Below are 12,234 nucleotides of genomic sequence, written 5' to 3'. Positions count from 1 at the left end.
TGCATATTAAGCTGTCTAGGTTTATCATAACTTTTCATACCCCTACATTGGAAGTGCAAAGACTTAAACCACTGGACTACTAGGGGAGACTCCTCTATAGTGGCTTTTGATTTGACGGCCTTGTGTTGGCCACATCCTGTGTGTAGGTGTCTGTGCTAAGTGCTCCAGCTACAGAGATGAGCATGACACAGGGAGTCTTTGCCCCTGGAGCTCCAGCCTGGCCATGGCTGTGGGCACAACAAGGGCAGTGTTGTGGGATTATCTCAGGTGGGCTGAAACTGAGAAGTCGGGATGGGTTGTTGGTGTTGGGCTCTGAAGAAGGAAGTAGCAGCAGTTTCCTGTGGAATTCATCTATCATTCCTTCTTAGTTCTGTGTCTCCCTGACTCGGTACATCAGAGATATTAGAACGGGAAGAGACCTCATGTTTCTGGGTCCTCTACCTACAACAGGGTATGAAGGCCACATGTACCTCACGGCCTGGGGAACCTTGGAGGACCACTGCCCCCTACCCCACACACAACCTGAAACTTTCCTTAGATGCCAGCTGGACACAGGGCGAGTGAAAGAGAGCAGAGGCCTAAGGCATTTTTCATGGCTTGCTGTCCTAGGATTTGTGGTCTAGAGGCCAGGTGAGATGGAAGGCCTGTAGAGGTTTTTCTTCCAAGCCCCTCATCTGACCATTGAGGAAATGGAGGCTCAGAGAGAGGAAGGGTCTTGCCTGGGGCCATAAACAGGCTGGAACTAGAGCTGCCTTCAGAGGGGGTAGCCCTGTCTGTCTTTCTTCCCCTCTCCTGCGTGGGCTCACTGTGTGCCAGGCATTGTCTGACACAGTGACAAAATAGACTTTCCTGTCCCCTAGTGGCTTGTGTTCAGTTGGTGGAGGAAGACATTGAACACATGATGGAGGGGTTGCAAAAGGACACATCACTCCAGAGTGCATGGTGGGCTATGAGAGGAGGGTGTGGGACACATTGAGTGGGGAGTACAGTTGGGCCTGGGTGGTCAGGGGAGGCTGCTCCAAGGAGGTGGCAGAGGACAAGTGTGCAGGCAGGGAAAGCAGCCTGGACTCAGGCCCAGAGGTGGGGAGAGCCTGGGCCCTGAGTTGCTGGCCGGAGGCCTGTGTGGCCATGGAACATGAGCTGGGGACAGGCAGTGCTAGCTGAGGCTGGATATACAATTAGAGGCTAGTGTGCAAGCTTCCTGCCAACACAGACAGGTTGAGGTTTGTGTGCTTCCTAGCTGTGCAACCTTAGGACAACTTACTTGACCTCTCTGACTCTGAGTTTCTTGGTTTTTGTTTTATTTACCCATAAGATAGAAATAGTAACAGTAGCCACCTCATGATTGTAGGGATGAAATGGGATGCTGAGCCTGCAGGGCTCCACACAGAGCTGGTACTAGGTGTTGAGTGAGCACCTAGCAGAGCCTCTGCTTTTGAACTTAAACTGCCTTTAAGTTAGGGTGTCAAGACCCCATCTCCCACCTCCGGACCCCCTGGGAGGACAGTGGGGGTCTCCCAGGAGGAATAGCAGTAGGGCTTGTTCTTACATTTGGGAGGAGCAGTGTGTAAACCTTCTTTGGCTCTCTACCCTTACCTAGACTCAGGGCTGTTTCACTGATTTTTGTTGTGGTTCAGTTGGTCAGTTGTGTCTGACTCTTTGCAGCCCCGTGGACTGTAGCATGCCAGGCCTCCCTGTCCCTCACCATCTCCCGGAGTTTGCCCACGTTCATGTCCATTGCATCAGTGATGCCGTCCAGTCATTTCATCCTCTGATGCCCTCATCTCCCTCTGCCCTCAATCTTTCCCAGCATCAGGGACTTTTCTAATGAGTCATCCATTTGCATCAGATGACCAAAAACTGGAGCTTCAGCTTCAGCATCAGTCCTTCCAGTGAATATTCAGGGTTAGCTCCTCATGAAGTCCATACTGTGCAAAAATGAAAATGAGTGAGAATTACTTTTCGTTTTTTACCTGTAATGACAGGTGGAGCTCAAAAACATCATGTTGAATGACGGAAGGCAGACTCAGAAGAGTCATACTATATCATCCCATTGGTGTCAAGTTCAAGACAGGCAGAATGAATCCTTGATGCTAGAAATCAGAATAGTGATTCTATTAGTGATTCTAATAGTGAGGGACTAGTGGCTGAAAGGGGGCATGAGAGGGACTTCTGTGGGGAGGATATTGTTGTGTTTCTTGATCCAGGTGCCTGTTTCACTGATGTGTTCATTTCATGCATACAGGTTAGGCCATACTTGTATATGTACATTTTCCTGTATGTATATGTATCTGAACTGAAGCCATGTTTTAACAAGGAATCTTTGACTTTACTCCTTGCCCTCTTCTGGCTCCTGAAGTACATGATTCTAATGCCTTTGGAAGGTTAGTCTGGGTGTGTATCAGCCACGAGACCCATAGCACTCTGGTACCCAGTCTGGAACTCAGTCCCCCTCATCTGTAACCTGAGGTGATAGCATCTATATCACCTACTTCACACATGCAGGTGAGGATCCACTGTGATAAAGACATAAACTGTTGGGCAAATAAGAAGGATGATTATTGCTGTTATTGTTTGACTCATCCCCAGGTCATTGTATTTCTGCTTCCCACAGCCAATGAAACCAATTCTGTTCCTTTCTGAGGAAAAGGAACTGGGATTCTGGCAAGTTTGGCTTGACCAGATCAAAAGCTCGGCTCCCCTTATCCCACTCCCATCCTGGCAAAGTTCCTAAGACTAGGCAGAGGTATGCCCTTATCTTAAAAATAAGAGAACATCTGTGAGAAAAGCTGCAGAATCCAGCTTTGGATCTGGACAGCGTGCCCTGGCCTGAGAGTCCTGGGCACGGCTGGGGCCCGCCTGGCCCTGCACACCTCACTTGATTTTCTGGCTCACATTCTGGCACCAGCCTACTGGGGATGCTGGAGGTGGCTGGCTGTTTCTGGGAGCAGTTGGAGAAATGCTGGCCTGCAGTTTCCGGCCTCTCCCAGCCTGGGTAGCCACTGTTGGGTGGAGCTGGGCTCATAAAGAGAAACCCATCTAACCCCTGGTCTGATAGATGAGGCTAAGACTAGAGAGGGGAAGTGGCTTGTCCAAGGTCACATGGTAAGCGGGTGATAGACAAGGGTGGGGACTGATGATCTGACTCCTCTAGAGCTCTGGCCACCACACTATAAGGACCCACAAAACAAACTGATCTTTTCTTTAATTTGAATGCTTTTGGGAAGGGGGGGCATTATTTTGTGAGATAGTCTTTTTTGTTTGACCTTGGGGACAGGTAGCAGAGTCAGAAGGGAAAGTATTTGGGAAGGATTGATGCTCCCTGGGAAAGGGCGCTGGTGGATAGGGCCAGTGATGACTACTGTGTGTCTAAGGGTACAAAGTAATTTAATGTAAGCAGCATAAAATGGTCAATGGTTTCTTCTTTCCTATGCTATATTACTTTTCTTGCTTTATTGCACTGAGTTGGCCAAAAAGTTCTTTTGGGTTCTTTGTAAGATGTTACAGAAAAACCCAAATGAACTTTTTTGGCCAACCCAATATTATTGCATGAACATAAAATCATAAAATGTTACTGTTGAACTGAATCTCAACAAGAATTTAGTGCAGATCTCCATTTTATAAACAAGGAAAGTGAGACCCAGAGGGGGGAGGTGATTTGTCCAAAGTCACAGAGCCAGCAATGGAGGAGGTGAAACTTAGAGAAGATTTTCAGTTCCACTGTGCTAGTTAAACAAAACAGAGGAAAACCTCTCTATATGTAAATAAATTCAACTTTTATCTATAGCCCTCACCTCTCTCAGGGAGCCTACCTCCCCAGTACTCCACTCATCCCATCATCCCCTCCCTGGCTCCCCTGGTGAAGAGAATGGCCAGAGCCCTGATATTTACAGGAGGCTCATGTGTGCCAGGCATGGTGCTGGGCACTTAACCTGCAGGGTCCCCTTTTATAGGGATAGGAACTTTGGGCTACACAAGGAGCCACTCCTCTGAAGCCTCATCCTTTGTAAACAGGCTGAGGAATTCCCTAAGATGAGCAGGGAAAGCTGCTTGCCGGACTTGAGTCTCCTGATGAGATCCTCTATGGTTAAGATCACCCACCCCACATGCATCTTAGCTAGAACATCTTCTTTTAGGAGAGAAAGAAAAACCTCTAGGAAATACATAGAGCTCAGGTGTACCCAGGCTGGGTTCTCAAGCTCAGCCTAGCCATAAAACTATATATAGAAAAAAAAAAAAATAATAGGTATTTGTATTTACCTGTCTCTGTCTTTGGGAAAAGGGTTTCCAAGATGACCTTGGAGGCAAAGGGGCTTTTATTATTTCGTCTTTTTTTTTTTTCAACAAAAGATTTTTTTTCTTAATGTGTTCTGTTTTTAAAAATCCTTATTGAATTTGTTACAATGCTGTTTCTATGTTATGTTTTGGTTTTTTGGCCACAACGCCTGTGGGATCTTACTTCCCTGACCAGGGATCGAAACTTCACCCCACTCATTGAAAGGTGAAGTCTTAACCATTGGACCCCCGGGGAAGTCCCTATTATATCTTTTTAAATTAAAAAAATTTATTGTAGAAGTAATGCATGGCATATATCATAAAGTTGTGAAAAGTTAGAGTAAACCTCCATCTGCCCTCCCTCCAAGTCTCACATCCACAGGTAGACTTTGATGGTAATTGTCTTCTGTTGTCTTTCCAAACTTTAAAGCAAGTGTATGTTGACCCGGATGCAGTCATACGACCAGAACAATCTACAACTTGCCTTTCTCACTTAATGAAATACACTGAGTATCTTTTTATAACAGTGTATATAGATCTATGAGATTTATTTTGGGTGAAAGCTTTTTTTTTTAAAACAATAAAACATTTAAGGAGACCAGTTTAAGCCCATACAAGATTAGCAGCCTTAACCAGTAACTATTTTTATTTCTGAGTCTTACCGTCTAATCTGTCCCTGGCTATTTCTCACGCCCACACATCCTCTCCTCTTTTGTGTCTGCTTGAGGCCCAGAGTTAACATTCCCCCAAGTGCTAAGCTCCTGGGGGTGGGTTGCAGAGACCAAGGGCAGCCAGAGCCGCGCTCAGGCCCTGGGGTCCCAGAGAGAAGATTAGGCCTGTCTGTCGTGTGTTTGTACTGAGCTGTCAGCTCTGAAGGCAGGGCCATATCTGCTCTCCTATTCTGAGCGCCCCGACCGTACCATGCAGAGGCCAGAAGTTCCCACATCTTCTGTGACTTCTCTCTGCTCTCGGTCTTTCCTCACTCTTGGAGGGAAAATTAAACTTTTCCTTCAAGGTCAAGATCAGATGGTGTCTCAAATACTGTTTGATTCTACTTATACGAGATATCTATAAAAGTCAAATTCATAGAATCAGAAAGTACTGTGCTACAGCATAAAATATATATGCCATGCTTTGCATATTTGTGCGGTCGTGTCCGACTCTTTGCCATATATATATTCTTTTTCAGGTCCTTTCCATTTTAGGTTATTATAAGGTATTGAATCTAGCTCCCTGTGCTATGCAGAAGGACCTTGTTGTTTATCTATGTTATACATAGTAGTGGATACACATTGTTGTATTTAACCCTTATAGCACCTCGTAAGGTAGTTCCTATTCCCATTTAACAAATGAAGAAATTCAGCCTCCAAAATGTTAGGTAATTGGCTCAAGAAATACAGGCGACCTACTTTATCAAGGAGAAGCCAAGTGGAAAATTCCACTTCATGCAGCACAGCAAATCTCAGAGAAATTCAGAAATAAAAGCCAGAAATGTCTCTGGCCAGAGCCCTGTCTAAAGTCCTGGCATGGGGTTCTGGTGCCTCTGATCACACACATGCTTAGGTTTCCTGCTGCTAGGAAAGTGAAAGAGACTAACCTAAGTTAAGAGTCTAATGCCCTCATGTCAGTTTCTGTGCCAAGTACTTCTCATCTTCCAGAACAATATGAACTGGATCACACCCCCACTTTACAGATGTGAAAACTGAGGCTCAGAGAACTTTTACAGTGGCAACTGGTCACTCATGCCAAAAAACTTTCTTACTGCTCACACTGAGCGTGCTGTGCTGGGCCTAGGAAACTCTCAGCTTGGTGTTAGTGGCAAGAAAATCTTTTGGGCCATAACAAGCCAGTGGTTTCCAAAAGATGAGTGAATGTGTGTGGATGAGTACGTGCACATCTGTACTATAGGTCATTGTCATAGTCCACAGATTCTCCCCAGATATCCACTGTGTGCAGGGCACTGTGATGGGTGGTGGAGACTTAGGGCTCAGGCCATGCACCGTAAGAGATGAAGGGACACAGGGATACTTTCCTCAAAAGCTAATGAAATGGGGACTTACCTGGTGGTCCAGTGGCTAAGACTCCACACTCCCAATGCAGGGGGCTCAGATTCAATCCCTCATCAGGAAACTAGATCCCATGTGCTGCAACTGAAAGATTCCACATGTTGCAACTAAAGATCCCATGGGCGTGCATGCGTGTTCGGTCACTTCAGTCATGCCTGACTCTGTGTGACCCTATGGACAGTAGCCCACCAGGCTCCTCTGTCCATGGGATTCTCCAGGCAAGAATGGGTTGCCAACTAGAGTGGGTTGCCATCGTCTCTTCAAGGGGATCTTCCCAACCCAGGGATTGAAACTGCATCTCATGCGTCTCCTACATTGCAGACAGGTTCTTTACAGCTTAGCCACCTGGAAGCCCAAAGATTCCACATGCCATAACTATGACCTGGTGCAGCCAAATAAATAAATATTTACAAAATTAAAAAGCAAAATGAAAGGTTGGAACAGGCTATGAGCTAATAGAGGGACCCCAACCTTGTGCCAAGTGTTCAGCGGAGGAAGCCGTCACCCTAGGTGGGGCAGCTTTGCATGGTCTCATTCTGGAGATGATGCATAACCACCTCGAGGTCAGGGCTCTGCCAAAGACTGAGAGGCAGCAGGTCCAGGCTTGGGCAGGAAGGCACGTGGAGAGGGATGAAAGGCTGTGGCTGCCAGGAGGACAGGCAACTGCAGGGGCCCTGGATGACAGAAGCCCTGGAGGAGAGAGGGAGGTGCCTTTATCAGTCATTGTCAGGCAAACAAAGCACAAAGCCACTCAAACAAAGTGGCTGCATCGCTCGGGCTTCACTCAGCAGCTAGCACACGGAGGGAGTGCGCTCACTGAGCTGGTCTGCATGGGAAAGCTGTAAGAGCTGGAGGGAGGTTCTGTGTGGAGATAACTGAAACCATCATATACCTCTATCTACGGGATGTGCTTTCCTTTCTGCTTATTTATCGTCAGAATGTACATCTTGTGTTGGGTTGTTTTTTGACTCCACGTAGATTTATGGATACCTTTCCATGTATCCAGAGTCCATATAGCCTAAAAATTTCTTTGTTTTGAAATTATTTCAACTTTGATAGAAACATTTTCAGGATAACAGAACTCCCATATATCCTTTAAACACATACCAGTCTTTAACATTTTCTCACCTCCTCTCTTGCTCTCTCCTTTCTCCCCCCACTCTCTACTCCTTGTCCTGTTCCTCTCCCCTCGTTCTCCTTCCTTCCTGCCTTCTTTCCTTCTTCCCTTCTTTCTTTTTGTCTGTCTACCTACCCGCCTGTTGTTTCTGAGCTATTTGAGAATTGAGTACGGACATTATACCTCTTTATCTTTTATTCTTCATTATGCGTCTCCAAAGGACACGGGCCTGCTCTTTCATAACCATAGTACAGCTTTCAAGTTCAGAACATTTCACTCCAATATAATGTTTTTGTCTAAACTATCATCCTTGTTCCAATTTTGTCAATTTTCCCATTTAGAGCAGTTTTTCTCTCTGTGGAATAAGATCCAGTGACAATCATGTATCGCATCTCCTTGTCATATCACTTTAGCATCCTTTAATCTGGAACAGTTCTTCAGCTTTGCTTTGACTTTTATGACAAGATAATTTTGAAGAATACTGGCTCTTTAGAAAAAATAGATACAGTCCACATATTTTCACTAACATCATATTACTCTGCTATATAAACATCCCCCATTTACTTAACTCACCCTGTTGTTTTTCACAACTAAAAATAAGTGTTTCTATGAGTGTATTTGTTGAATTTCCTCTCTCTGCATTATTTTTGCCAAGCCTATTCCCAGGGGTAGAATACCAGGTCAAAGGTTGTGGCTGATTGATAGTAGTTAAAACTAGAAATACTGAACCTGTTTACTAGGTCACCAGCATATTTCCTTCTGGCTTTGCCAATACTCTTTCACAGTTTCGGGGTATTTTCGGTAGCTTAAGAGTTTTGTGAAGATACTTAGTGTTTTCACTGTGGAAGAATTTAAAGTGGTTGAAGTCTTCTGTGCTTTTCCCTTCATGCCAGATCTTGTTCTCTTTGCTACTTTAACTTTTTTCATGGTGTTTCTATTTTATTTTCATAGATAATTTGATGTTCTGATAGCAACACAAGGTGGGCAAGGCAAATGTAATCATTCCTCTTTTATAAGTGATGAAAATAGGTCCCATCAGGGCCAGAGACAGAGGTCTCCCCTGGAGGCTGATGGTGTTGCCTTCCTTCTCCCAGAAGTAGAGGGGATTCAAGGTCTTTGGGGAGCCCCAGAACTCCAGCAAAGTGTTCCTCTTCTTTGTCTCTACATTTATTTATTTATTTACTTACTTGTTTAGCTAGCTAGCTAACTAGCTGTGCCATGTCTTAGTTGCAGCATGTGGAATCTTTTAGTTGCACCATGTGGGATCAAGTTCCCTGAGCAGGGACCAAACCTGGGCCCCCTGCCTTGGGAGCATGAAGTCTTAGCTGCTGGACCACCGGGGAAGTCCCTGTCTCTACTTTTAGAAGCCGGCTGCAATGGTTCTGTAAGAAAGCTTTCTGAGAGATGCTGTTGGGAGAGGCAGTGCTTGGGGAGAGGTGTGTTATGAGGGCAAAGGAGAGAGTTTGGTTTCCCTGTACTCTCCATTGCTGGGGAGATCAAGTTGAGGGGTAAGAGCCGAGGCCAGGGGTAGGAGTTAGGGCCTCAGGTAACCATCAGCTCAGTAAAGCGCCAGGGCTCTGGCAGTGCAGGTGAGAAGTCATGTGAGGGCCTCCCACAGAGAAGATGCAGCAGCCTTGACAGTCTCTCTCGTGGAGATTCCTCCAGCCCCCAGCGCAGTCTTCAACAGGCCTTAGAGCCCAGCTGTACCCTGCGAGGGCTCCTACCTTGTGCAGTCCAGGGGGTGAATGGCTAGGACAGCCCTACAGCCAAATCCAGTTTGCCACCTATTTTGAGTGGCCCTGGAGCTAAGAATGAGTTTTACAGATGAGCAGTTCCAATAAATTTGTTGGTTGGACGCTAACATTGGGCCCCAATTAAACAAAATGTCACCCCCTCGCCCCCCACCAATTTTCATTCTTCCCATTGGAAGACCTATTTCAGAAAACAAAATAAAATTGTATAAACTCAATTCTTACCATATTTTGAGCTTCATCAATTTAAATTTTATGGAAATTTCATTTTCTCCTTTGTTATATAATATCCTTGATTTTCATTCCTGGCCCTCAAAGCCTAAAATATTTATAGTCAGGCCCCGTGTGGGAAAAGTATGTCTGCTCCTGACCTACTCCAGAGTCGTTTACTATTTAAGCAGCAAAACTTTAAAAAAGTGGCTTCTTCTGGGTTAGAGGACAGACTAGAAACACATCAAAGTGAAGGTGCGGTTACTGGAGAGGAGGGAGAAGAGAACAGAGGTCCGCCTGCCTTCCTTCCCTGCCCTCTGTCCAACAGCCTGAGAGGAGCCTCCCAGAAGCCCAGTTTCAGAACCACTGTCCACGTCCCGGAGTCCTGTCCTGTCTTGTCCCGCGGGAAGTGCTGGGGTGGAAGAAGGGAAGAGAGCTCTGGGCACTGGGGACTGTGCACCTTCTCTAGAGCAGGTCCTGCTCTGGTCACGGCCATTACCTAATTTAATCCTCTTGCAGCCCTACAGGGTGGCAGGTGTTTCTCCCATTTTGCAGATGAGGAAACTGAAGCTTGGAGAACCTAACTAATCTGCTGAGGGAAGCGTCAGAGCTGGGATTCAAACCCATGACTTCTGACTTCTGGTCCAGTGCTCTCTGTGAGGCACCAAGTTGCCTCGGGTTTTCTTTTTGCCTGTGACCCTCGGGTCCCCTCCAGAGAACAGGGGAGGAGGTGGTACTGTTGTTTAGTGCTTTTGCTGGTTTTCAGTGGAATCTGCTGAGAGCCCAGTGGTCATTGTTTCATCCATGTCCATGGCTGGCCCTGCTTCCCTGCCCAACCCCATCTCCTGCTGCCCGCATCTAAGCCTCAAAACCATATTCTTGAATCCTGATGTGCTGGCCCCTGGTGGCCTGGCCACAGGGCCCAGAGGGTGATGAATTATCCTCCCCTCCTGGAAGCGAGGTTCATTGGTCACCCTGGGCTCAGGGCCCACCAGCTAAAAAGGAGAACTTGACTGCTGAGGGTCTGCAGTCTGGTTCTAGGATGAATTGCTCCTGCTGCTGCTGCTGCTGCTGAGTCGCTTCAGTCATGTCCGACTCTGTGTGACCCCATAGACGGCAGCCCACCAGGCTCCCCCGTCCCTGGGATTCTCCAGGCAAGAACACTGGAGTGGGTTGCCATTTCCTTCTCCAATGCATGAAAGTGAAAAGTGAAAGTGAAGTCGCCAGTCATGTCCGACTCTTAGCAACCCCATGGACTTCAGCCTACCAGGCTCCTCGGTCCATGGGATTTTCCAGGCAAGACTACAGGAGTGGGGTGCCATTGAATTGCTCCTACCCATTATTTATTTATTTATTTATTTTTATTTGGCTGCTCTGGGTCTTAGTTGTGGCATGCAGCCTGTGGGATCTAATTTCCTGATCAGGGATCGAACCCGGGCCCTGTGCTTTGGGAGTATGGAGTCTTAGCCACTGGACCACCAGGGAAGTCACTCCTACTGGTCTTTTGGAGCAGGGCAGGGGCAAGAAGCATGGCTGAGAGGCAGCGGAGGGCCCCAGTAGGAGGACGGGCTAGGAGCAGGAGGCTGATGAGCCCTAGCCCCCAGGCCCAGGTGCAAGCCTGGCTCTGCTGCTGTGACCTCGGGCAGCTTCACTCTGCTGGGCTCCGTTTCTTTGTCCTGAGATGGTCCCTGTTTCACGGGGCTGTTTTCCAGCCTCCTGGGATCCTCTCTTTTACTGTTCAAATAAGAATAATGAGCATTCCATTCCAGGGCAACAGGAAATCCTGTTCCTGACTCAGCATTTCTGGGTCTCTCCAAGGAGTGCTCACACCCTCTTTGATGCCTCAGGACCTTGGACTCACGGACCCCTTCCTCCTTCAAGACAAACCAGCACTTCCTCTGTGACCCTGTCTCAGGCATGGACTCAGGTCGGTTTCCAAGGGCCTGCCTTGTCCCTGAGACTGGTTGCCGGGTAAACTGAGTTTCATGGAAGGTGTGGGGGTAGTGAGAGGCATTTCTGCACAGAAAAGGAAACACCTTAAAAGAGGGGTAGCGGACACCTCTGCTCCTCTGACTCCTGACCTCTGCCACGATGCTGGGGTCTTCCAGGACCTTAATCCCAAATCTGCTACTGCCCTTATACTTACCCCTTAAGAGACCCCCTATTCTTTCACATGTAGGAAGTTTAGATTCTTATTACAACCTCTCCCTGAAAGGGCCTTGGGCATCTCTTTTCTAGAATCAAAGACCCTTTAAAGTTCTTCCTATATAAAAAGCCATCTCTGACCAACCCCCTTCCCCATGATGCAGCCTTTTGTCTTTCTTACTAGGATAACAGTTCTGAGCAGCTTTCAAAATGACACGTTTCCTGTTCCCTGGCACAGATATAAGGGGCATATCCTGACATGTGGGAAGTACCCAGCAAATGGTTGCAGATATGGGCAGGATGATGCTTGAAGCCCAGTGGGCCATTGTTTTGAAGAGCTCATAGTGGGGAGCTGGGTCAGGCAGCTTCTCCTCTGTTACGTCATTTGATCATGAGCCTCCACGGTGGGGTAGGTGGGCAGGTAGGCAGGTCACTGTCCCCATTTTACAGAAAAGGAAACAGAGGCACAAAGACCCAGCTCCTCCTCTTGAGAGCGGGGAGGCCAGTTGGAGTGGAAGTAAGGCTGTGTGTGCACAGGGCTTTGTAAACACAGGTCTAGGTAGCAATCTTGAAAAGATTTTGTAAAGAGATTGTAGAACACACCTTTGGACTCAGCTAAGTCAGCAGTGTTTCTAGAGTTTGCGATTATGAAATTCTTTCTGATGTCTCA

The 12,234-nt window shown here is 47.0% G+C and overlaps 1 protein-coding gene across 8 annotated transcripts in view; it reads left to right on the top strand.

Annotated features, from left to right (window-relative positions):
* Positions 1 to 12,234, top strand: part of DAPK2 (death associated protein kinase 2) — a 142,108-nt gene that overhangs the window by 12,691 nt on the left and 117,183 nt on the right. Inside the window, exon 3 of one of the 8 annotated variants that reach the window (XM_086321451.1) lies at positions 11,189 to 11,346. The exons of the other annotated variants lie outside the window; for them this stretch is intronic. The gene's annotated coding sequence lies outside the window, so the exon portion shown is untranslated. The remainder of the gene's footprint in view (positions 1 to 11,188; positions 11,347 to 12,234) is intronic. 8 annotated transcript variants of the gene reach the window in all.

The sequence above is a fragment of the Bos grunniens genome, chromosome 10 (assembly GCF_055505025.1).
Source record: "Bos grunniens cultivar Pamir isolate PY7600 chromosome 10, Bosgru_T2T1.0, whole genome shotgun sequence".
NCBI classification, from domain to species: Eukaryota; Metazoa; Chordata; class Mammalia; order Artiodactyla; family Bovidae; genus Bos; species Bos grunniens.
Note: the sequence above shows the minus strand (reverse complement) of the source record. Positions and strands in the feature narration are given on the sequence as shown.